Here is a 24,357-nt window from a genome sequence, read left to right on the forward strand (position 1 = left end):
GTCTTGTAGCTTCGACCACTGCACACCAGACAACTCCATGCCTGCCATCCAAGTGCATGCCCGTGTATGTGTATCCTCCCACTAATTAATTACAGCACGCCTCTGTTCGCACAGCCTCTGAACCATGTGCAGTGTGGAGTTCCACCTTGTTGCAACATCGATTATTAGGCGGTGCTGGGGAAGATTCAGCGATCGCTGATGGTTCAGCATACGGCTGGAGTGTACGGGCAACCGGTGGATGTGCGAGCAAAGTCTTTGCACCTTCAGGAGCAGGGCTGGTAACTCCGGATAATTTCTGAGGAAGCACTGCACCACCAGGTTCAAGGTGTGAGCCAGGCAAGGTATGTGTTTCAGTTCTGAAAGGGTTATGGCAGCCATAAAATTCCTTCTGTTATCACTGACTACCTTGCCTGCCTCAAGATGTACACTGCCCAGCCATGACTGAGTTTGTTGCTGCAAGTACTCGGCCAGTACTTCCGCGGTGTGTCTGTTGTCTCCCAAACACTTCATGTGTAGCACAGCCTGCTGACGCTTAACACTAGCTGTTCAATAATGGGACATCTCATGTGCAACACTGGCAGCTGCGGATGGAGTGGTTGTGCGACTGCGCTCTGTGGACGAACTTTCGCTTCTGGAAGAGGAGGAGGGGTGGCAAACGCCTATAGCCAGCTGTTTCCTAGACAATGGGCTAGGCAGAACTGTCCCACTATGGCTGTCCCCTGTGGACCCTGCATCCACCACATTAACCCAGTGCGCCGTGATGGACACATAACGTCCCTGGCGATGCCTACTGGTCCATGCATCTGTTGTGAGGTGCACCTTTCCACTGACTGATTGCCTCAGTGCATGGACAATGCGGTCTTTGACATGCTGGTGGAGGGCTGGGATGGCTTTTCTCGTAAAGAAGTGCCGACTGGGTAGGTCATAGCGTGGTACTGCGTAGGCCATCAGGTCTTTGAAAGCTTCGCTTTCAACCAACCGGAAGGGCATCATCTCTAACGAGATTAGTATAGCAATGTGGGCGTTCAAACCCTGTGTACGTGGATGAGAGGATGAGTACTTTCTTTTCCTAACGAGAGTCTCTTGTAGGGTGAGCTGGACTGGAGAGCTGCATATGGTGAAACTAGCAGTGGTGGTGGTGGACATGGCGGATTGAGAGAGGGTTGGTGATGGTATTCTTGATGTTGGCCTACATACAGTGTTTCCTACCAATAACCTTGTGATTCCCTGACTGCTTTAGCCTTGCGACGATACCTCCACATTTGCTGCTGGTGGTGTCCTAACCGGTGGGCTTACAGTGAGGGAAGCAGTGTAGCGTTGCTGACTACCTTCATTCTGAGCAGGTGCATTAACGGTACGGGACGTTTGGTAGTTAGTCCAGGCTTGCAAGTGCATGCTGGTTAAATGTCTAAGCATGCACGTTGTATTTAAATTTTGAAGATTCTTCCCTCTGCTAAAGTTCTTTGAGCATTTCTTACAGATAACTTTTGACTGATCATTCGGATCTTGGTTAAAAAATTGCCACACTACACGCTTTCTACTATGGAATACCTTTTCAGGCATTGTACCCTGTGCTACTTTCACCAGATGGCCACGCTGTCCTAAAACTGTTTTTGTTTTTGACAAACTTTTTTGGCCTGATACGGGCCTGCTACTGGCAGCAGCACTTTCTTCCCCCAATGTCTGCCAATCTGGGTCAACAACTGGGTCATCTATCACCTCCTCTTCAATGTCATGTGCACCTTCCTCTGTGTCACCGTGTAAGGTGCTATAGCGTTCTGGACGGGGCACTATAGTCTCATCAGGGTCAGATTTTGGCTCAGAAAACTGCGAAGGCAATGTAGTGATCTGAGTCATGGAACAGCATAATTATATAGCTGTGGCTGTGCATCAGTGCACTCCATGTCCGATTCATCTTGTAATGGGCAGTTAACAATTTCCCTTTCTAACTCAGGTACGGTATGTGTAAAGAGCTCCATGGAGTAACCTGTAGTGTCGCCTGACGCATCCTTCACTTTTGGTTTGGGTGAAGGACACAATGAAACATCTTGTTCCTGACCGGGAGCATCCACTGATGACTCGCTGCTTTCATATTTGGAACTTTCTGAAGAGGAGGCGAAATAGCTAGAGGCTGAGTCAGCAAGGAAACCAAAACTTGCTGCTCTGGCTTTAAAAGCTGTTTTCCTACTCCCAGATAAGGGAGCCTTTGAGGTCTTGTGTAGCCAGACGATGATGCTGGCTCAACACCTCCAGCCATAGGTGCTATTGTGCTTTTGCCACTACCACCAGATGCACCACCACCACCTCCATCAGTACCAGCTGGCAACCACCGCCCACGGGCTCTTCCACCAGACTTCCTCATTTATTGGAAAATCTAACCTAAATAACAACCACTATATGGTACTGTAAAACAAGGTAGAAGGTGTATATAAACTTATTGAGAATTTAAATCTCCCTTTTTTGGGGGGGCAGACTGAACCAAAACTCTGGCTTTGTGTATAAAACAACACAATGTAAGTGGCAGAAAGTGGCTGGCTGATATAGGACAAACTAACAGGACTGAAGTATATCCACTTTGTGAGAATTTGAATCTCACTTTTTTTTTGGGAGACTGAACCAAAACTCAGGCCCTGTGCATAAAACAACACAATGTAAGTGGCAGAAAGTGGCTGGCTGATATACGACAAACTAACAGTACAGAAGTATATCAACTTTGTGAGAATTTGAATCTCACTTTTTTTGTTGGGAGACTGAACCAAAACTCAGGCCCAGTGTAGAAAACAACACAATGTAAGTGGCAGAAAGTGGCTGACTGATACACGACAAACTAACAGGCCTGAAGTATATCCACTTTGTGAGAATTTAAATCTCCCTTTTTTTGGGGAGCCTGATCCAAAACTCAGGCCCTGTGCATAAAACAACACAATGTAAGTGGCAGAAAGTTGCTGGCTGATATACGACAAACTAACAGGACTGAAGTATATCCACTTTGTGAGAATTTAAATCTCCCTTTTTTTGGGGAGACTGATCCAAAACTCAGGCCCTGTGCATAAAACAATACAATGTAAGTGGCAGAAAGTTGCTGGCTGATATACGACAAACTAACAGGACTGAAGTATATCCACTTGATGAGAATTTGAATCTCACTTTTTTTGTTGAGAGACTGAACCAAAACTCAGGCCCAGTGTATATAACCATGCAATCTAAGTGGCAGAAAGTGGCTGGCTGACATACGACAAACTAGCAGGACTGAATTATATCCACTTTGTGAGAATTTGAATATCACTTTTTTGGGAGGGAGACTGAACCAAAACTCAGGCCCAGTGTATAAAACAACGCAATGTATATGGCAGAAAGTGGCTGGCTGATATACGACAAACTAACAGGACTGAAGTATATCCACTTTGTGAGAATTTGAATCTCACTTTTTTGGGGGAGACTGAACCAAAACTCAGGCCCAGTGTATTAAACAACACAATGTAAGTGGCAGAAAGTGGCTGGCTGACATACGACAAACTAACAGAACTGAATTATATCCACTTTGCGAGAATTTGAATCTCACCTTTTTTGGGGGGAGACTGAACCAAAACTCAGGCCCAGTGTATAAAACAACGCAATGTGTATAGCAGAAAGTGGCTGGCTGACCATACGACACACGAACAGAACTGAAGTATATCCACTTTGTGAGAATTTGAATCTCACTTTTTTTTGGGGAGACTGAACCAAAACTCAGGCCCTGTGCATAAAACAACACAATGTAAGTGGCAGAAAGTGGCTGGCTGATATACGACAAAATAACAGGACTGAAGTATATCCACTTTGTGAGAATTCGAATCTCATTTTTTTTTTGGGAGACTGAATCAAAACTCAGGCCCAGTGTATAAAACAACACAATGTAAGTGGCAGAAAGTGGCTGGCTGATATTAGACAAACTAACAGGACTGAAGTATATCCACTTTGTGAGAATTTGAATCTCACTTTTTTGGGGGGAGACTGAACCAAAACTCAGGGCCTGTGCATAAAACAACACAATGTAAGTGGCAGAAAGTGGCTGGCTGATATACGACAAACTAACAGGACTGAAGTATATCCACTTTGTGAGAATTTGAATCTCTCTTTTTTTGTTGGGAGACTGAACCAAAACTCAGGCCCTGTGCATAAAACAACACAATGTAAGTGGCAGAACGTGGCTGGCTGATATACGACAAACTAACAGGACTGAAGTATATCCACTTTGTGAGAATTTGAATCTCACTTTTTTGTTGGTAGACTGAACCAAAACTCAGGCCCTGTGCATAAAACAACACAATGTAAGTGGCAGAAAGTGGGTGGCTGATATACGACAAACTAACAGGACTGAAGTATATCCACTTTGTGAGAATTTGTATCTCACTTTTTTGTTGAGAGACTGAACCAAAACTCAGGCCCAGTGTATATAACAACACAATCTAAGGGGCAGAAAGTGGCTGGCTGATATACGACAAACTAACAGGACTGAAGTATATCCACTTTGTGAGAATTTCAATCTCACTTTTTTTGTTGGGAGACTGAACCAAAACTCAGTCCCAGTGTACATAACAACGCAATCTAAGTGGCAGAAAGTGGCTGGCTGACATACGACAAACTAACAGGACTGAATAATATCCACTTTGTGAGAATTTGAATCTCAGTTTTTTTTGGGAGACTGAACCAAAACTCAGGCCCAGTGTATAAAATAACACAATGTAAGTGGCAGAAAGTGGCTGGCTGATATACGACAAACTAACAGGACTGAAGTATATCCACTTTGTGAGAATTTGAATCTCACTTTTTTTTTCGGGAGAATGAACCAAAACTCAGGCCCAGTGTATAAAACAACACAATGTAAGTAGCAGAAAGTGGCTGGCTGATATACGACAAACTAACAAGACTGAAGTATATCCACTTTGTGGTGAGAATTTGAGTCTCACTTTTTTTGGGAGACTGAACCAAAACTCAGGCCCTGTGCATAAAACAACACAATGTAAGTGGCAGAAAGTGGCTGGCTGATATACGACAAACTAACAGGACTGAAGTATATCCACTTTGTGAGAATTTGAATCTCACTTTTTTTTGGGGAGACTGATCCAAAACTCAGGCCCTGTTCTTAAAACAACACAATGTAAGTGGCATAAAGTGGCTGGCTGATATACGACAAACTATCAGGACTGAAGTATATCCACTTTGTGAGAATTTGAATCTCACTTTTTTTGGGGAGACTGAACCAAAACTCAGGCCCTATGCATAAAACAACACAATGTACGTGGCAGAAAGTGGCTGGCTGATATACGACAAACTAACAGGACTGAAGTATATCCACTTTGTGGTGAGAATTTGAATCTCTCTTTTTTTGTTGGGAGACTGAACCAAAACTCAGGCCCTGTGCAATAAACAACACAATGTAGGTGGCAGAAAGTGGCTGGCTGATATACGACAAACTAACAGGACTGAAGTATATCCACTTTGTGAGAATTTGAATCTCATTTTTGTTGTTGGGAGACTGAACCAAAACTCAGGCCCAGTGTATATAACAACGCAGTTTCAGTGGCAGAAAGTGGCTGGCTGATATTAGACAAACTAACAGGACTGAAGTATATCCACTTTGTGAGAATTTGAATCTCACTTTTTTGTTGGGAGACTGAACCAAAACTCAGGCCCTGTGTATATAACAACGCAAACTAAGTGGCAGAAAGTGGCTGGCTGATATACGACAAACTAACAGGACTGAAGTATATCCACTTTGTGAGAATTTGAATCTCACTTTTTTGTTGGGAGACTGAACCAAAACTCAGGCCCTGTGTATATAACAATGCAATCTAACTGGCAGAATGTGGCTGGCTGACATACGACAAACTAACAGGAATGAATGATATCCACTTTGTGAGAATTTGAATCTCACTTTTTTGTTGGGAGACTGAACCAAAACTCAGGCCCTGTGTATATAACAACGCAAACTAAGTGGCAGAAAGTGGCTGGCTGATATACGACAAACTAACAGGAATGAATGATATCCACTTTGTGAGAATTTGAATCTCACTTTTCTTTGGGAGACTGAACCAAAACTCAGGCCCAGTGTATAAAACAACTCAATGTAAGTGGCAGAATGTAGCTGGCTGATATTAGACAAACTAACAGGACTGAAGTATATCCACTTTGTGAGAATTTGAATCTCACTTTTTTGGGGGGAGACTGAACCAAAACTCAGGGCCTGTGCATAAAACAACACAATGTAAGTGGCAGAAAGTGGCTGGCTGATATACGACAAACTAACAGGACTGAAGTATATCCACTTTGTGAGAATTTGTATCTCACTTTTTTGTTGGGAGACTGAATGAAAACTCAGGCCCAGTGTATATAACCACGCAATCTAAGTGGCAGAAAGTGGCTGTCTGATATACGACAAACTAACAGGACTGAAGTATATCCACTTTGTGAGAATTTGAATCTCACCTTTTTTGTTGGGAGACTGAACCAAAACTCCGGCCCAGTGTATATAACAACGCATTCTAAGTGGCAGAAAGTAGCTGGCTGACATACGACAAAGTAACAGGACTGAATGATATCCACTTTGTGAGAATTTGAATCTCACTTTTTTTTGTGAGACTGAACCAAAACTCAGGCCCAGTGTATAAAACAACACAATGTAAGTGGCAGAAAGTGGCTGGCTGATAAACGACAAACTAACAGGACTGAAGTATATCCACTTTGTGAGAATTTGAATCTCACTTTTTCTGTGCAGACTGAACCAAAACTCAGGCCCTGTGCATAAAACAACACAATGTAAGTGGCAGAAAGTGGCTGGCTGATATACGACAAACTAAAAGGACTGAAGTATATCCACTTTGTAAGAATTTGAATCTCATTTTTTTTGTTGGGAGACTGAACCAAAACTCAGGCCCAGTGTAAATAACAACGCAATCTAAAGGCCCCGTCTCACATAGCGAGATCGCTAGCGAGATCGCTGCTGAGTCACAAGTTTTGTGACGCAACAGCGACCTCCATATCGATCTCGCTATGTGTGACACGTACCAGCGATCAGGCCCCTGCTGCGAGATCGCTGGTCGTGTCGGAATGGCCTGGACCTTTTTTTGGTCGTTGAGGCCCCGCTGACATCGCTGAATCGGTGTGTGTGACACCGATCCAGCGATGTCTTCAGTGGTAACCAGGGTAAACATCGGGTTACTAAGCGCAGGGCCGCGCTTAGTAACCCGATGTTTACCCTGGTTACCAGCGTAAATGTAAAAAAAAACAAACAATACATACTCACCATCTGATGTCCGTCAGGTCCCTTGCCGTCTGCTTCCTGCTCTGACTGACTGCCGGCCGTACAGTGAGAAGTGAGAGCACAGCAGTGACGTCACCGCTGCGCTCTGCTCTCACTGTACGGCCGGATCTCAGTCAGAGCAGGAAGCAGACGGCAAGGGACCTGGACACCGAAAGGCGAGTATGTACTGTTTGTTTTTTTTGGTAACCAGGGTAAACATCGGGTTACTAAGCGCGGCCCTGCGCTTAGTAACCCGATGTTTACCCTGGTTACCCGGGTGCTGCAGGGGGACTTCGGCATCGTTGAAGCCAGTTTCAACGATGCCGAAGTCGTTCCCCTGATCGTTGGTCGCTGGAGAGAGCTGTCTGTGTGACAGCTCCCCAGCGACCACACAGCGACTTACCAACGATCACGGCCAGGTCGTATCGCTGGTCGTGATCGTTGGTAAATCGCTTAGTGAGACGGGGCCTTAAGTGGCAGAAAGTGGCTGGCTGATATACGACAAACTAACAGGACTGAAGTATATCCACTTTGTGAGAATTTGTATCTCACTTTTTTGTTGGGAGACTGAACCAAAACTCAGGCCCAGTGTATATAACAACGCAATCTAAGTGGCAGAAAGTGGCTGGCTGATATACGACAAACTAACAGGACTGAAGTATATCCACTTTGTGAGAATTTGAATCTCACTTTTTTGTTGGGAGGCTGAACCAAAACTCAGGCCCTGTGCATAAAACAACACAATGTAAGTGTCAGAAAGTGGCCGGCTGATATACGACAAACTAACAGGACTGAAGTATATCCACTTTGTGAGAATTTGAATCTCATTTTTTTGTTGGGAGACTGAACCAAAACTCAGGCCCTGTGTATATAACAATGCAATCTAAGTGGCAGAATGTGGCTGGCTGACATATGACAAACTAACAGGACTGAATGACATCCACTTTGTGAGAATTTGAATCTCACTTTTTTTTGACAGATTGAACCAAAACTCAGGCCCAGTGTATAAAAAAACACAATGTAAGTGGCAGAAAGTGGCTGGCTGATATACGACAAACTAACAGGACTGAAGTATATCCACTTTGTGAGAATTTGAATCTCACTTTTTTTGGTAGAGACTGAACCAAAACTCAGGGCCTGTGCATAAATCAACACAATGTAAGTGGCAGAAAGTGGCTGGCTGATATACGACAAACTAACAGGACTGAAGTATATCCACTTTGTGAGAATTTGAATCTCTCTTTTTTGTTGGGAGACTGAACCAAAACTCAGGCCCAGTGTATAAAACAACACAATGTAAGTGGCAGAAAGTGGCTGGAAGATATATGAAAAAATACAAGGACTGTAGTACAATTTCAATCTCCCTACAATGATCTCAGGACAAGTATGGCAGCAATAAAAAGGACTGCTGCACACAATAGTGTGGACAAATAAACAAGATAACTGTGCAGAAAGAAGCAACAGGATTTTTACTTTTAAAAAAGCAGTTGGTTTGCACAGCAGCATGCAAACAGCAATGCAGCTATCAGGGAGCCTCATAAGGCAGCGTAATAAGCTACAGAGCTGATGCACAAAAATATACCCCCCACTGTCCCTGCAAAAAAAAGGTGGTGTTGGACAGTGGAAATCGCTACAGCACAAGCAGTTTGGGGGTTAATCTTCCCTCCCTAACTATATTCCTTCTTCTGATGAAGCTGCAGCAACCTCTCCCTATGCTAAGATCGGCAGAAGTAAGATGGCGGTCGGCATGCACGCCCCTTTATACCCCCTGTGACGCCGCAGAAAGCAAGCCAATCACTGTCATGCCCTTCTCTAAGATGGTGGGACCGAGACCTATGTCATCACACTGCCCACACTCTGCGTCCTCCTTCATTGGCTGAAAAATGGCGCTGAAAGCGTCATATGGAGCGCGACTTTGGCGCGACTCATGGCCGATCCCACACTAGGATCGGGTCGGGTTTCATGAAACTCGACTTTGCCGAAAGTCGGCGATTTTTGAATTTGTCCGATCCATTTCGCTCATCCCTAGTTTTCAGTATTGAATACAAAGAAAACATGGGGTAACCGTCCAATTATTTTTGTGCTAACATGTATTAATTTTATTAATTAGAAAATCTCACAAACATAAATAAAAATTATATCAAGACAAGGCAATCATATAGAGAGGGATTGATAAACAAGATGTGGATCTCTCTGTCTGTATCACATAAAAAGATGGAAAGATCCTTTCAAAAGTGCTGGTGCTTAAAATAACATAAGTGCATTAGTGCAGAGCCAAAGAATGGCTATGTTCTGCCTACCTGTGTGGGATCTATAGATTTCTCTAAAGCTTTAAAGTGCACCTCATACTACCTTCCTCATAAATTAAAGATTGCTCTTACCCATAGTTTCCCAGAGAGACACCACGAAAGCAGCCCCAACGTGCGTTTCATGTTGGCTTCTTCAGGAGGCCATGTTTAATAGTATGTCCTAGCTGGTCTTAAATAGACCCCCCAATGGGTGTGCGCACAGGTGATACAGTGTTTTCGCTGCATGTATCTTATCATTTGCACTGGAGATTGCGTCACATCCGGCAATCCATGGTGCTGCGGGTCACAGGGAATTCCCCGATTACATCATTGACCCACACAAGTCACTAGCGGGTGCCACCCACGATGCTCCGGCAGCCAGAGGATAGGAGACATACAAAAAGACCACTTCCTGTCAGGTGCAGAGAGTGCACAGCCACTGAGGTGAGTACCATATTAAGTTTGTGCAGCAGAAAGGGAAAATACCTCTCTGCCCCTCATACATCGGAGTGAAAACTGAATAGAGAGCTTAAGTCAAGAAACCCCCCAGGAAGTTTAAGCCAATACTATTGTAGTCTAAATATACGGCCATAACACACTAAGCCACTAACACTAGGGGGCGCCCTAACTTGCCCTATTCCCCAGGATACTTCTGAAGGTGAAGATGCTGTGGCCTCCATCCTTGCCTTATCAGCTGAATCAGTCCTCTGTCTGTCCCCTTCCCAGGGAAGAGGGAAGCTGCTGTGTGAGGGAGCTGCTGTGCACCGCAGAACACCAACCCGGCGAGCAAGGCAACACGAACATGGTGTAACTGAAAATACCAGGCATACAAAAATTCAGTCACATGTAACAGAGGAATGCACCGGGGAGTGAAGGATGGGGAAAAAACAAAACATAAGGAGAGAAGGGAATTATCACACTTGCAAGCCAACGTAACAGTCACTGATAACCCCTCCAAACTCCTCATATAAGCAAAAAATCACCTCTCCTTCAAGCCATGCAGCATAAGCTAGCTGTGACTATGTATCAATTAGGACCCTGGTTTATTGGGGTGTGCCACGTGAAAAGAGCCAAAACGTCTGGCGGCATGGACGTCAGATGCTGGTACCCACATCCTTTCTTCAGAACTGTACCCCCTAAAAATACCAGATACTCAATCGACCGACGAACTAAATGATAATCCATGATTTTTGCTATCTGAAATTCTAAGTTTTCATTGAGGAACCTTCAACTTAATGTTCCTAGAGGACAACCACACCAAGTCACCAACACACAGGTCCCGACCCACCAAACGTCTTCGATCAGCCACAATCTTATATTTGGAATTCACCTTCCTCAAATTATTAGTAACCCTCTGCCACACGGATATAATAGATCATGAAAACCATTCCTCTTCAGGTAATCCAGACGAATAATTCTTACTAAATGAGCTGAACTGAGGATGAAACCCATACACCCCCAAAAATGGGGACTTACCTATAGATTCATGACAACGATTATTTACTGCGAATTCAGCTAGTGGTAAGTAGGTAAAAAAATACATTAGACTGCAAGTGAAATACAGAAGAAAATGACAGATGGATCCCCAGATTGGTGCAAAATGCCCTCCAAAACTTGGAAACAAACTGTACCCAGAAACATGTACATGTCAGAGACAATATCGGTTGGGATCCCATGTAATTTTACAATTTCCCTGATGAAATTTTACACCAATAACTTGGCATTTAGTAAAGCTGGTAATGTAATAAAATTAGACATCTTACTGAATATATCCACGACCACCAAAACTACCGTATTCCCCGCCAACACGGGTAGATCCATGATAAATTCAACCGACAAGTGATTCAAAGGTCCACTGGGAATCTCCAATGGTTGAAGAGCTCCTAACGGACGAGTATGAGAGGTCTTAGATCTCGCACACACACTGCAGGCAGCTACATACTCCTGGACATCCTGATGAACCCCTGGCCACCAAAAACACCAAGTAAAAAGATCAGTGGTGGCTTTATTACCAGAACGTCCGACCAAAACCAAATCGTGATGTTCATTAAGGACTCTTAGACGAAGATTCACAGGAACAAACAGTTTACCTAATCGACAGGAAGCAGGAGTGTCCCCCTGAGCATTAAAAACCTCTCTTTCAAGATCTGGGCATATAGATGCTATAACCACCCGCTTTTGTAGAATAGGTGCCGGTCCACAATTATTTCCTCCCCCAGGAAAATAACGAGATAAGGCATTTGCCTCACTCTTTTTGTTCCCCGGCCTATATATGACAAAAAAAGTTAAACTTGGTAAAGAACAATGATCAACTTGCCTGTTGAGCCATTAGATGTTTCGACGATTTCAAAAATACAAGATTCTTATGATACGTGATCACCATAAACAGATAAACCGCTCCCTCCAAAAAAAATGATGCAAGTCTTCAAAAGCCCACTTGATTGCCAAGAGTTACCTGTTACTGATGTCATAATTTTTCTCTGCAGACGACAGTTTTTTAAAAAAATATGCACATGGATGCCATTTACAGGGAGATGAACCAAGCGACAACACAGCCCCCACTCCCAGCTCAGATGCATCAACCCCAACGATAAAAGGCTGAGAGACGTAAGGCTGCATGAGGATTGATGCACATGAAAAACACCTTTCCAAAGTATCAAATGCCTCCCTGGCCGGACTGGCCCACTTGGAAAAAAAGTCTGTCCCCTTCCTTGTCATGTCCGTCAGAGGTTTGGCTACTACCAAAACGTTTTTGATGAACTTAGGGTAGTAGTTGGCGAAACCTAAAACCCTTTGTAATGTCTTCAAATCCTCAGGACGATCCAAATCCAATACTGCTTGGACTTGCAAAAACCGGTGGATGACAGCACATATTCTAGGAAAGGGATCTACTCAACTGAAAACATACATTTCTCCAGTTTGACAAATAATTATAATTATAATGATTAAGTATATATAAAGTTTAACTACATACAGTATACTTACAGTAGAGAACAAAAGTTTGGACACACCTTCACATTTAAAGATTTTTCTGTATTTTCATGACTATGAAAATTGTACATTCACACTGAAGGCATCAAAACTATGAATTAACACAGGCGGAATTATATACTTAACAACAAAGTGTGAAATAGCTGAAATTATGTCTTATATTCTAGGTTCTTCATAGTAGTCACCTTTTGCTTTGACTACTGCTTTGCACACTCTTGGCATTCTCTTGATGAGCTTCAAGAGGTAGTCACCGGGAATTGTCTTCCAACAATCTTGAAGGAGTTTCCAGAGATGCTTAGCACTTGTTGGCCCTTTTGCCTTCACTCTGAGGTCCAGCTCACCCCAAACCATCTCGATTGGGTTCAGGTCTGGTGACTATGGAGGTCAGGTCCTCTGGCGTAGCACCCCATCACTCTCCTTCTTGGTCAAATAGCCCTTACACAGCCTGGAGGTGTGTTTGGGGTCATTGTTCTGTTGAAAAATAAATGATGGTTCAACTAAACGCAAACCGGATGGAATAGCATGCCGCTGCAAGATGCTGTGGTAGCCATGTTGGTTCAGTATGCTTTCAATTTTGAATAAATGTCACCAGTAAAGCACCCCCACACCATCCCACCTCCTCCTCCATGCTTCACAGTGGGAACCAGGCATGTAGAGTCCATCCGTTCACCTTTTCTGCGTCGCACAAAGACACGGTGGTTGGAACCAAAGATCTCAAATTTGGACTCATCAGATTAAAGCACAAATTTCAACTGGTCTAATGTCATTCCTTGGTTCCTTTAGCCCAAACAAGTCTAGCATCTATTTTACCATGGAGGCCTGCTGCACAAAGTCTTCTCTTAACAGTTGTTATAGAAATGTGTCTGCTGCTAGAACTCTGTGTGGCATTGACCTGGTCTCTAATCTGAGCTCCTGTTAACCTGCGATTTCTGAGGCTGGTGACTCGGATAAACTTATCCTCAGAAGCAGAGGTGACTGTTGGTCTTCCTTTCCTGGGGCGGTCCTCATCTGAGCCAGTTTCTTTGTAGCGCTTGATGGATTTTGCCACTTCACTTGGGGACACTTTCAAAGTTTTCCCAATTTTTCAGACTGACTTACCTTCATTTTTTAAAGTAATGATGGCCACTCGTTTTTCTTTACTTAGCTGCTTTTTTCTTGCCATAATACAAATTCTAATAGTCTATTCATTAGGACTATCAGCTGTGTATCCACCAGACTTCTGCACATCAAACCTGATTGTCCCAACCCCATTAATAAGGCAAGAAATCCAACTTATTAAACCTGACAGGGCACACCTGTGAAGTGAAAACCATTCCCGGTTACTACCTCTTGAAGCTCATCAAGAGAATGCCAAGAGTGTGCAAAGAAGTCATCAAAGCAAAAGGTGGCTACTTTGAAGAACCTAGAATATAAGACATAATTTCTGTTGTTTCACACTTTTTTGTGTTAATTCATAGTTTTGATGCCTTCAGTGTGAATGTACAATTTTCATAGTCATGAAAATACAGAAAAATCTTTAAAAGAGAAGGTGTGTCCAAACTTTTGGTCTGCACTGTACATCATCACCAAGAGGCTTTCAAACATCATCCATCTGGAATATCAGAGAAGCAACCCCTGGTAGATTCAGTACCCTGCATGGGCATCGCCAATTAGGCAGGTATGAGCACACTGTACTTGTACAGGTACCCCAGTTTTTGCATTTGTCTTAGTCATGTGTTATGATCCTTAGTGGCTGAGGATCACGAATAGACCAGCAAGTGATTAAACTAAGGACAAGCTCTAGGGAGATGGTAACTGGACTGATCGCAAATCTGAACCTATGCAACACAACTAGAGGTAGCCGGTGAACGTGCCTAAAAATTTCCTAGACGTCTCGAGCCAGCCTGAGGAACTAGCTACCCCTAAAGAGAAAGAGAGACCTCGCTTGCCTCCAGAGAAATAATCCCCAAAGATATAGAAGCCCCCAACAAATATTAACGGTGAAGTAAGAAGAAGGCACATACGTAGGGATGAAATCAGATTCAGCAAAAGAGGCCCACTAGTACTAGAAAGCAGAAAATAGAGCAGGGGTCTATGCGATCAATAAAAAACCCTTACAAAATATCCATCCTGAGATTTCAAGAACCCACGCACCAACTAATGGTGTGTGGGGAGAAACTCAGTCCACTAGAGCATCCAGCAAGCGAGGGAATCACATTTTAGCAAGCTGGACAAGACAACATGATAAACACTGCTGATCAAAAAATGAGCAAACAAAACTTAGCTTGTCCTGGATGGACTGGGAGCAAGGTAGTCAGAAGGAATCTGAGTAGCACTGATTACATCGACAGCCGGCAACAAGTGGAAGTAAAACAGAGCTAAATAGGAACCTCCCAGAGGATAACGAACCAGCTGATAGCCAGAGACCAGCAGGATAACAAACAAAGCCACCAGGGGGAGCCCAAAGCAAAAGTCACACCATACCACCAGTGACCACAAGAGGGAGCCTGAAAATAGAGTTCACAACAGTACCCCCCCTTAAGGAGGGGTCACCAAACCCTCATGAAAACCCCCAGGGCGATCAGGATGAGCCACATGGAAGGCACGAACCAAATCGGCCGCATGAACATCAGAGGCGACAACCCAAGAATTATCCTCCTGACCATAGCCCTTCCACTTGACCAAATACGGGAGCCTCCGTCTAGAAACACGAGAATCCAAGATCTTCTCCATCATGTATTCCAATTCTCCCTCAACCAGCACCGGGGCAGGAGGCTCAACCGGAGAAACCACAGGTACCACATACCTCCGCAACAACGAGCGATGGAACACATTATGAATAGCAAATGATGCCGGGAGGTCCAGACGGAATGACACAGGGCCAAGGACTTCCAGAATCTTATAAGGACCGAAAAACCGAGGCTTGAACTTAGGAGAGGAGACCTTCATAGGAACGAAGCGAGAAGACAACCACACCAAGTCCCCAACGCGAAGTCGGGGACCCACACAGCGACGGCGGTTGGCAAAGAGCTGAGCCTTCTCTTGTGACAACTTCAAATTGTCCACCACATGATTCCAAATCTGATGCAACCTATCCACCACAACATCCACTCCAGGACAGTCAGACAGTCAGAAGGCTCCACCTGACCCGAGGAAAAACGAGGATGAAACCCCGAATTACAAAAAAAAGGAGAAACCAAAGTAGCAGAACTAGCCCGATTATTAAGGGCAAACTCGGCCAACGGCAAAAAAGTAACCCAGTCGTCCTGGTCAGCAGAAACAAAACATCTTAAATAAGTCTCCAAGGTCTGATTAGTTCGCTCGGTTTGGCCGTCCGTCTGAGGATGGAAGGCAGACGAAAAAGACAATTCAATGCCCAACTTAGCACAAAGGGTCCGCCAAAATCTAGACACAAACTGGGATCCTCTGTCAGAAACAATGTTCTCAGGAATCCCGTGCAAACGAACCACATTTTGAAAAAACAGTGGAACCAACTCGGAGGAGGAAGGCAACTTAGGCAAGGGCACCAAATGGACCATCTTAGAAAAACGATCACACACCACCCAGATGACAGACATTCTCTGAGAGACAGGGAGATCTGAAATAAAATCCATGGAAATGTGCATCCAAGGCCTCTTCGGGACAGGCAAAGGTAACAGCAAACCACTGGCACGAGAACAGCAAGGCTTCGCCCTAGCACAAATTCCACAAGACTGCACAAAGGAACGCACATCCCGCGACAAGGAAGGCCACCAAAAAGACCTGGCCACCAAGTCTCTGGTACCAAATATTCACGGATGGCCCGCCAACACCGAAGAATGAACCTCGGAGATGACTCTGTTGGTCCATCTATCCGGGACAAACAGTCTCTCCGGTGGACAGCGGTCAGGTCTATCCGCCTGAAACTCTTGCAGCACACGTCGCAAATCTGGGGAGATGGCAGACAAAATCACCCCTTCTCTAAGGATACCAGCTGGCTCTGAAACTCCTAGAAAGAGCATCAGCCTTCACATTCTTCGAATCCGGCAGGTACGAGACCATGAAATCAAAACGAGAGAAAAACAACGACCAACGAGCCTGTCTGGGATTCAGCCGCTTGGCTGACTCCAGATAAATCAAATTCTTGTGATCAGTCAAGACCACCACACGATGTTTAGCTCCCTCGAGCCAATGTCGCCACTCCTCAAATGCCCACTTCATAGCCAACAGCTCCCGATTACCGACATCATAATTCCGCTCAGCAGGTGAAAACTTTCTTGAAAAGAAAGCACATGGCTTCATCACAGAGCCATCGGGGCTTCTCTGCGACAAAACAGCCCCCGCTCCAATCTCGGAAGCATCAACCTCCACCTGGAAGGGAAGTGAGACATCTGGCTGACATAAGACCGGAGCCGAAGAAAACCGACGCTTCAGCTCCCGAAAGGCCTCCACAGCCGCAGAAGACCAATTAGTCACATCAGAACCCTTCTTGGTCAAATTCGTCAAAGGCTTAACAACGCCAGAAAAATTAGCTCTGAAGCGACGGTAAAAATTAGCAAAACCCAAGAACTTCTGAAGACTCTTAACAGATGTAGGCTGCGTCCAGTCATGAATAGCCTGAACCTTGACTGGGTCCATCTCAATAGTAGAAGGAGAAAAAATGAAACCCAAAAAAGAAATCTTCTGGACTCCAAAAAGACATTTTGAGCCCTTCACAAATAAAGCATTGTCACGCAGGACCTGAAAGACCATCCTGACCTGCTTAACATGAGACTCCCAATCATCCGAAAAAAACAGAATATCATCCAGATACACAATCATAAACTTATCCAGATATTCACGGAAGATGTCATGCATAAAGGACTGAAAGACTGAAGAAGCATTAGAAAGTCCAAAAGGCATCACCAAGTACTTAAAATGGCCTTCAGGCGTATTAAATGCAGTTTTCCATTCATCACCCTGTTTTATACGCACAAGGTTATACGCACCACGAAGATCTATCTTGGTGAACCAACTAGACCCCCTAATGCGAGCAAACAAATCAGTTAACAATGGCAAAGGATACTGGAATTTGACCGTGATTTTATTCAAAAGGCGATAGTCAATACAGGGTCTCAGGGAACCATCCTTTTTAGCCACAAAAAAGAATCCTGCACCAAGAGGGGATGAGGACGGGCGAATATGTCCCCTCTCTAAAGACTCCTTTATATAACTCCGCATGGCAGCATGCTCCGGCACAGATAAATTGAAAAGTCGTCCCTTAGGAAACTTACTACCAGGAATCAAATTTATAGCACAATCACAGTCCCTATGAGGAGGTAGAGAATTGAGTTTGGGCTCCTCAAATACATCCTGGTAGTCTGACAAAAACGTAGGGACTTCAGAAGGAGTGGACGAAGCAATTGACACCACAGGAGCGTCACCATGAATTCCCTGACAACCCCAACTTGACACCGACATAGCTTTCCAATCCAGGACTGGATTATGAGTCTGCAACCATAGTAGACCCAACACGACGACATCATGCAAATTATGCAGTACAAGAAAGCGAATCACCTCCTGATGAACAGGAGTCATGCACATTGTCACTTGTGTCCAGTACTGAGGTCTATTCGTAGCCAATGGTGTAGAATCAATTCCCCTTAGTGGAATAGGGAATTTTAAAGGCTCCAAATCAAAACCACAGCGCCTGGCAAATGACCAATCCATCAGACTCAGGGCGGCACCTGAATCTACAAAAGCATTAACCGGGTAAGATGACAGGGAACAAATCAGGGTAACAGACAAAATGAACTTAGGCTGTAAAGTACCAATGGTGACAGATTTATCAACCTTTTTTTTGCGCTTAGAGCATGCTGAGATAACATGAACTGAGTCACCACAGTAAAAGCACAACCCATTTTGCCGTCTATAATTTTGCCGTTCACTTCTGGTCAGAATTCTGTCACATTGCATAGATTCAGGTGTCTGTTCAGAAGACACCGCCAAATGGTGCACAGGTTTGCGCTCCCGCAAACGCCGATCAATCTGAATGGCCAGAGTCATTGACTCATTCAGACCTGCAGGCGTAGGGAACCCCACCATGACATTCTTAATGGCTTCAGAAAGACCTTCTCTGAAATTTGCAGCCAGGGCACACTCATTCCACTGAGTAAGCACCGACCATTTCCGAAATTTCTGGCAGTACACCTCTGCTTTATCTTGCCCCTGCGAAAGGGCCAATAACGTTTTTTCAGCCTGGTTCTCAAGATTAGGTTCCTCATAGAGCAATCCAAGGGCTAGAAAAAACGCATCTACACTAAGCAATGCAGGATCCCCTGGCGCCAATGCGAAGGCCCAATCTTGAGGGTCACCGCGCAAGAAAGAAATAATAATCTTAACTTGCTGAACGGAATCACCAGAGGAACGAGGTTTCAAAGAAAGAAACAATTTACAATTGTTCTTAAAATTCAGGAACCTAGATCTATCTCCAGAAAACAACTCCGGAATAGGTATTCTAGGATCTGACATAGGACTGTGAACAACAAAATCCTGAATACTTTGAACCCTAGCAGCAAGATGATCCAGACTGGAAGCCAAGCTCTGGACATCCATGTCAGCAGCTGAACTCAGAGCCACACCAAGATTAAGAGGAGGAGAGAAGCTAGCCACAGCAGCTAGACACACGGCAACAAAAAAAAAAAAAAATTCCTCAAGGCTTCTTTTCTCCTGCTTCTGCCATGCAATTAACACTTTAGTGGCCGGCTGTACTGTTATGATCTTTAGTGGCTGAGGATCACGAATAGACCAGCAAGTGATTAAACTAAGGACAAGCTCTAGGGAGATGGTAACTGGACTGATCGCAAATCTGAACCTATGCAACACAACTAGAGGTAGCCGGTGAACGTGCCTAAAAATTTCCTAGACGTCTCGAGCCAGCCTGAGGAACTAGCTACCCCTAAAGAGAAAGAGAGACCTCGCTTGCCTCCAGAGAAATAATCCCCAAAGATATAGAAGCCCCCAACAAATATTAACGGTGAAGTAAGAAGAAGGCACATACGTAGGGATGAAATCAGATTCAGCAAAAGAGGCCCACTAGTACTAGAAAGCAGAAAATAGAGCAGGGGTCTATGCGATCAATAAAAAACCCTTACAAAATATCCATCCTGAGATTTCAAGAACCCACGCACCAACTAATGGTGTGTGGGGAGAAACTCAGTCCACTAGAGCATCCAGCAAGCGAGGGAATCACATTTTAGCAAGCTGGACAAGACAACATGCTAAACACTGCTGATCAAAAATTGAGCAAACAAAACTTAGCTTGTCCTGGATGGACTGGGAGCAAGGTAGTCAGAAGGAATCTGAGTAGCACTGATTACATCGACAGCCGGCAACAAGTGGAAGTAAAACAGAGCTAAATAGGAACCTCCCAGAGGATAACGAACCAGCTGATAGCCAGAGACCAGCAGGATAACAAACAAAGCCACCAGGGGGAGCCCAAAGCAAAAGTCACACCATACCACCAGTGACCACAAGAGGGAGCCTGAAAACAGAGTTCACAACAGTCATGTTTCTCTGGTCTTATATAGTGATTTACACTATGTAGTAACCTAAGTGGCCAGCTTTCAAGGTTGGATGAAACTGCGATATCATGGAGTCATCAGAAGAGGGGCCATAAACCCTTAGAATATAAAAGCCACTAGGATTTAGATAAAACCACCACAGGCAGAGGTTCAGTAAACCTTAAGGTACCTTCACACTGAACAACTTAACAACGATAACGATAGCGATCCGTAACGTTGCAGCGATATCGTTGGATATGGTATGGATAGCGATATCGTTGTGTTTGACACGCAGCAGCGATCAAGATCCTGCTGTGATATCGCTGGTCGGAGCTAGAAGTTCAGCACCTTATTTCGTCGCTGGATCACTCGCTGACATCGCTGAGTCGGCGTGTGTGACACCAATTCAGCAATGTCTTCACTGGTAACCAGGGTAAACATCGGGTTACTAAGCGCAGGGCCGCGCTTAGTAACCCGATATTTACCCTAGTTACCATTGTAAATGTAAAAACAAACAAACACTACATACTTACATTCCGGTGTCTGTCGCGTCCCCTGGCGTCCGCTTCCCTGCACTGTGTCAGTGCCGACCGGCCGTAAAGCAGAGCACAGCGGTGATGTCACCGCTCTGCTTTCCGGCGGCGCTTACACAGGATGCAGGAGGAGTGCAGGGAAGCGGACGCCGGGGGACGTGACAGGCACCGGAATGTGAGTATGGGTTTTTTTTTTTAACATTTACAATGGTAACCAGGGTAAACATCGGGTTACTAAGCGCGGCCCTGCGCTTAGTAACCCGATGTTTACCCTGGTTACCCGGGGACTTCGGCATCATTGGTCGCTGGAGAGCTGTCTGTGTGACAGCTCTCCAGCGACCACAGAACGACGAAACAGCGACGCTGCAGCAATCGGCATCGTTGTCTATATCGCTGCAGCGTCGCTTAATGTGACGGTACCTTTAATGACAAGCAACAAACATATAGAAGCTTAGAACTGTTTGTGAAGTGAATAAACAAACATTTCTCAAGATTGTGTCAGTATGAGCATTGTCTGTCACATCTGTATATGTTTTACAAGAAATGCAGCTATGTAATTGTCTGAATGCATTCGGTATATTTCAATCTGGATTCCAAATCGCCATTTGTATGTTCGCAATTTGTATATTTGATGCAGCCAAAGTTATGGCTCTCAAGGAGAGAATCTAATATAGTGGACACAGAAATATTTGTAATGAACTACTGAGCCAAACTAACAGCATTGCTTTATCAGATTTATATGAAGTGTATTGTGTCCAATGTGAGCTAACAGGCAACACAAAAAGGAGCTTTTCAAGTGAGCTGTTTAAGGTACACAAATGTTATGAATTCTTTGCCAACAAGGATGTGGTTTCAACAATGGGGAGTACCTTTTTTAAAAATATACTATTGCCATCACAGCCCCCCTTGCCCAAAATTCAATGGCCTATAATAGTACAGAACATGTTCACCCTGGTCATCTAGTGGCAGGTAAGGAAGAGACATGCAGGAAACCCAGTTAAGAAGTAGGTCCAATGTAGGGGTGTGGGTCTCTGAGACTTGTAATGGAGTGCATGAGCTGACAAACAATTCCCCAAGAGGGGGTACCTTTCTTAATAAATAAACTAGTGCCATCACAACCCCCTTGCCCAAAATTCACCGGACTATAACAGTACAGAGCATGTTCACCCTGGTCATCTAGTGGCAGGTAAGGAAGAGAAATTGCAGGAAACCGAGTTAAGAAGTAGGTCCAATGTAGGGGTGTGGGTCTCTGAGACTTGTAATGGAGTGCATGGCCTTACAAGCATTTGCCCATGGGGGTAATTTAAAAAAAATATTTCATGGGGATCATAGACACCCTTGCCAAAAACTGCCTGTAGCAGTACGCAATACGTGAACCCTGGTGATCTAGTGTTTGAAAATGTTGAGAGGTGGAGGAAGGCCTCATTAAATACTAGTCTCAATTTAACACCTTAATCCCATTTGACGTACTATCCCGTCAAGGTGACCTGGGACTTAATTCCCAGTGACGGGCTAGTACGTCATGAGCGATCAGCCATGCTCACAGGGGGAGCGCGGCCGATCGCCGCCAGGTGTCAGCTGATTATTATAGCTGACATCCGGCACTATGTGCCAGGAGCGGTCACATGATCGCAGCATTCCAGCGGCACAAGGAAGCATCGCGCTTGGAGGGGGCTCCCTGCGTGCTTCCCTGAGACCCTCGGAACAACGCGATGTGATCGCGTTGTTCAGAGGGTCTCCTACCTCCTCCTCCCTGCAGGCCCCAGATCCAAAATGGCCGCGGGGCTCCTTCCGAGTCCTGCAGGGAGGTGGCTTGCAAGCACCTGCTCAAAGCAGGCGCTTGCAAGCCTGCAGCACTGCCTGTCAGTTCGCTGATCTGACACAGTGCTGTGTAAAGTGTCAGATCAGCGATCTGACACTATAACATGAAGTCCCCCCCTGGGGCAATGTTATAAAGTAAAAAAAAAAATATTTACATATGTAAAAAAAATAAAAAATTCCTAAATAAAGAACAAAAAATATTGTTCCAATAAATACATTTCTTTATCTAAATAAAAAAAAAACAATAAAAGTACACATATTTAGTATCGCCGCGTCCGTAACAACCCGACCAATAAAACTGCCTCACTAGTTAACCCCTTCAGTGAACACCGTAAAACAAAAAAAGAGGCAAAAAATGCTTTATTATCATGCCGCCGATCAAAAAGACGGATATAAATAAGCATGGTACCGCTGAAAACGTTGTCTTGTCCCACAAATGACGAACCACTGTACAGCATCATCAGCAAAAAAATAAAAAAGTTATAGTCCTCAAAATAAAGTGATGCAAAAATAATTATTTTTTAGATAAAATAGTTTTTATCGTATAAACATAAGAAAATGATATAAATGAGATATCGCTGTAAGCGTACTGACCCGAAGAATAAAACTACTTTATCAATTTTACCAAATGTGGAACAGTATAAATGCCCCCCCAAAAGAGATTCATGAATAGCTGTTTTTTGGTCATTCTGTCGCATAAAAATCGGAATAAAAAGGGATTAAAAAATGTCTCATGCCCGAAAATGGTACCAATAAAAACGTCAACTCGTCCCACAAAAAACAAGACCTCACATGATTCTGTGGACCAAAATATGGAAAAATTGTAGCTCTCAAAATGTGGAGACGCAAAAACTATTTTTTGCAATAAAACGCGTCTTTTAGTGTGTGACAGCTAACAATCATACAAATCCGCTAAAAAACCTGCTATAAATAGTAAATCAAACCCCCTTTCATCACCCCCTTAGTTAGGGAAAAATAAGAAAATTAAAAAATATATTTATTTCCATTTTCCCATTAGGGTTTGGATTAGGGTTGGGGCTACAGTTAGGCTTAGGGTTGGGGCTAAAGTTAAGGTTAGTGCTACAGTTAGGGTTGGGGCTAAAGTTAGGGTTGGGGCTAAAGTTAGGGTTAGGATTGGGGCTAAAGTTTGGGTTAGCGTTTGGATTACAATTACGGTTGGTATTAGGGTTAGGGGTGTGTCAGGGTTAGGGGTGTGGTTAGGTTTATGGTTGGGATTAGGGTTAGGGGTGTGGTTAGGATTGGGATTAGGGTTAGGGGTGGATTAGGGTTAGGGGTGTGCTGGGCTTAGGGGTGTGGTTGGGATTAGGGGTGTGGTTGAGATTAGGGTTAGGGGCTTGTTTGGGTTAGGGGTGTGGTTAGTGTTATGGTTAGGGTTGGGATTAGGTCTAGGGGTGTGTTTGGGTTAGGGGTTCAGTTAGAATTGGGGGATTTCCACTGTTTAGGCACATCAGGGGCTCTCCAAACGCGACATGGCATCCGATCTTAATTCCAGCCAATTCTGAGTTGAAAAAGTAAAACAGTGCTCCTTCCCTTCCAAGCTCTCCCGTGCGCCCAAACAGGGGTTTACCCCAACATATGGGGTATCAGCGTACTCAGGACAAATTGGACAACAAATTTGGTGTCCAATTTCTCTTGTTACCCTTGGGAAAATAAAAATTTGCGGGGCTAAAAAAACATTTTTGTGGGAAAAAAATGATTTTTTATTTTTACGGCTCTGCGTTATAAACTGTAGTGAAACACTTGGGGGTTCAAAGTTCTCACAACACATCTAAATAAGTTCCTTAGAGGTCTAGTTTCCAATATGGGGTCACTTGTGGGGGGGTTTCTACTGTTTAGGTATGTTAGGGGCTCTGCAAACGCAATGTGACGCCTGCAGACCAATCCATCTAAGTCTGCATTCCAAACGGCGCTCCTTCCCTTCC

Source organism: Ranitomeya variabilis, chromosome 4 (assembly GCF_051348905.1).
Source record: "Ranitomeya variabilis isolate aRanVar5 chromosome 4, aRanVar5.hap1, whole genome shotgun sequence".
NCBI lineage: Eukaryota > Metazoa > Chordata > Amphibia > Anura > Dendrobatidae > Ranitomeya > Ranitomeya variabilis.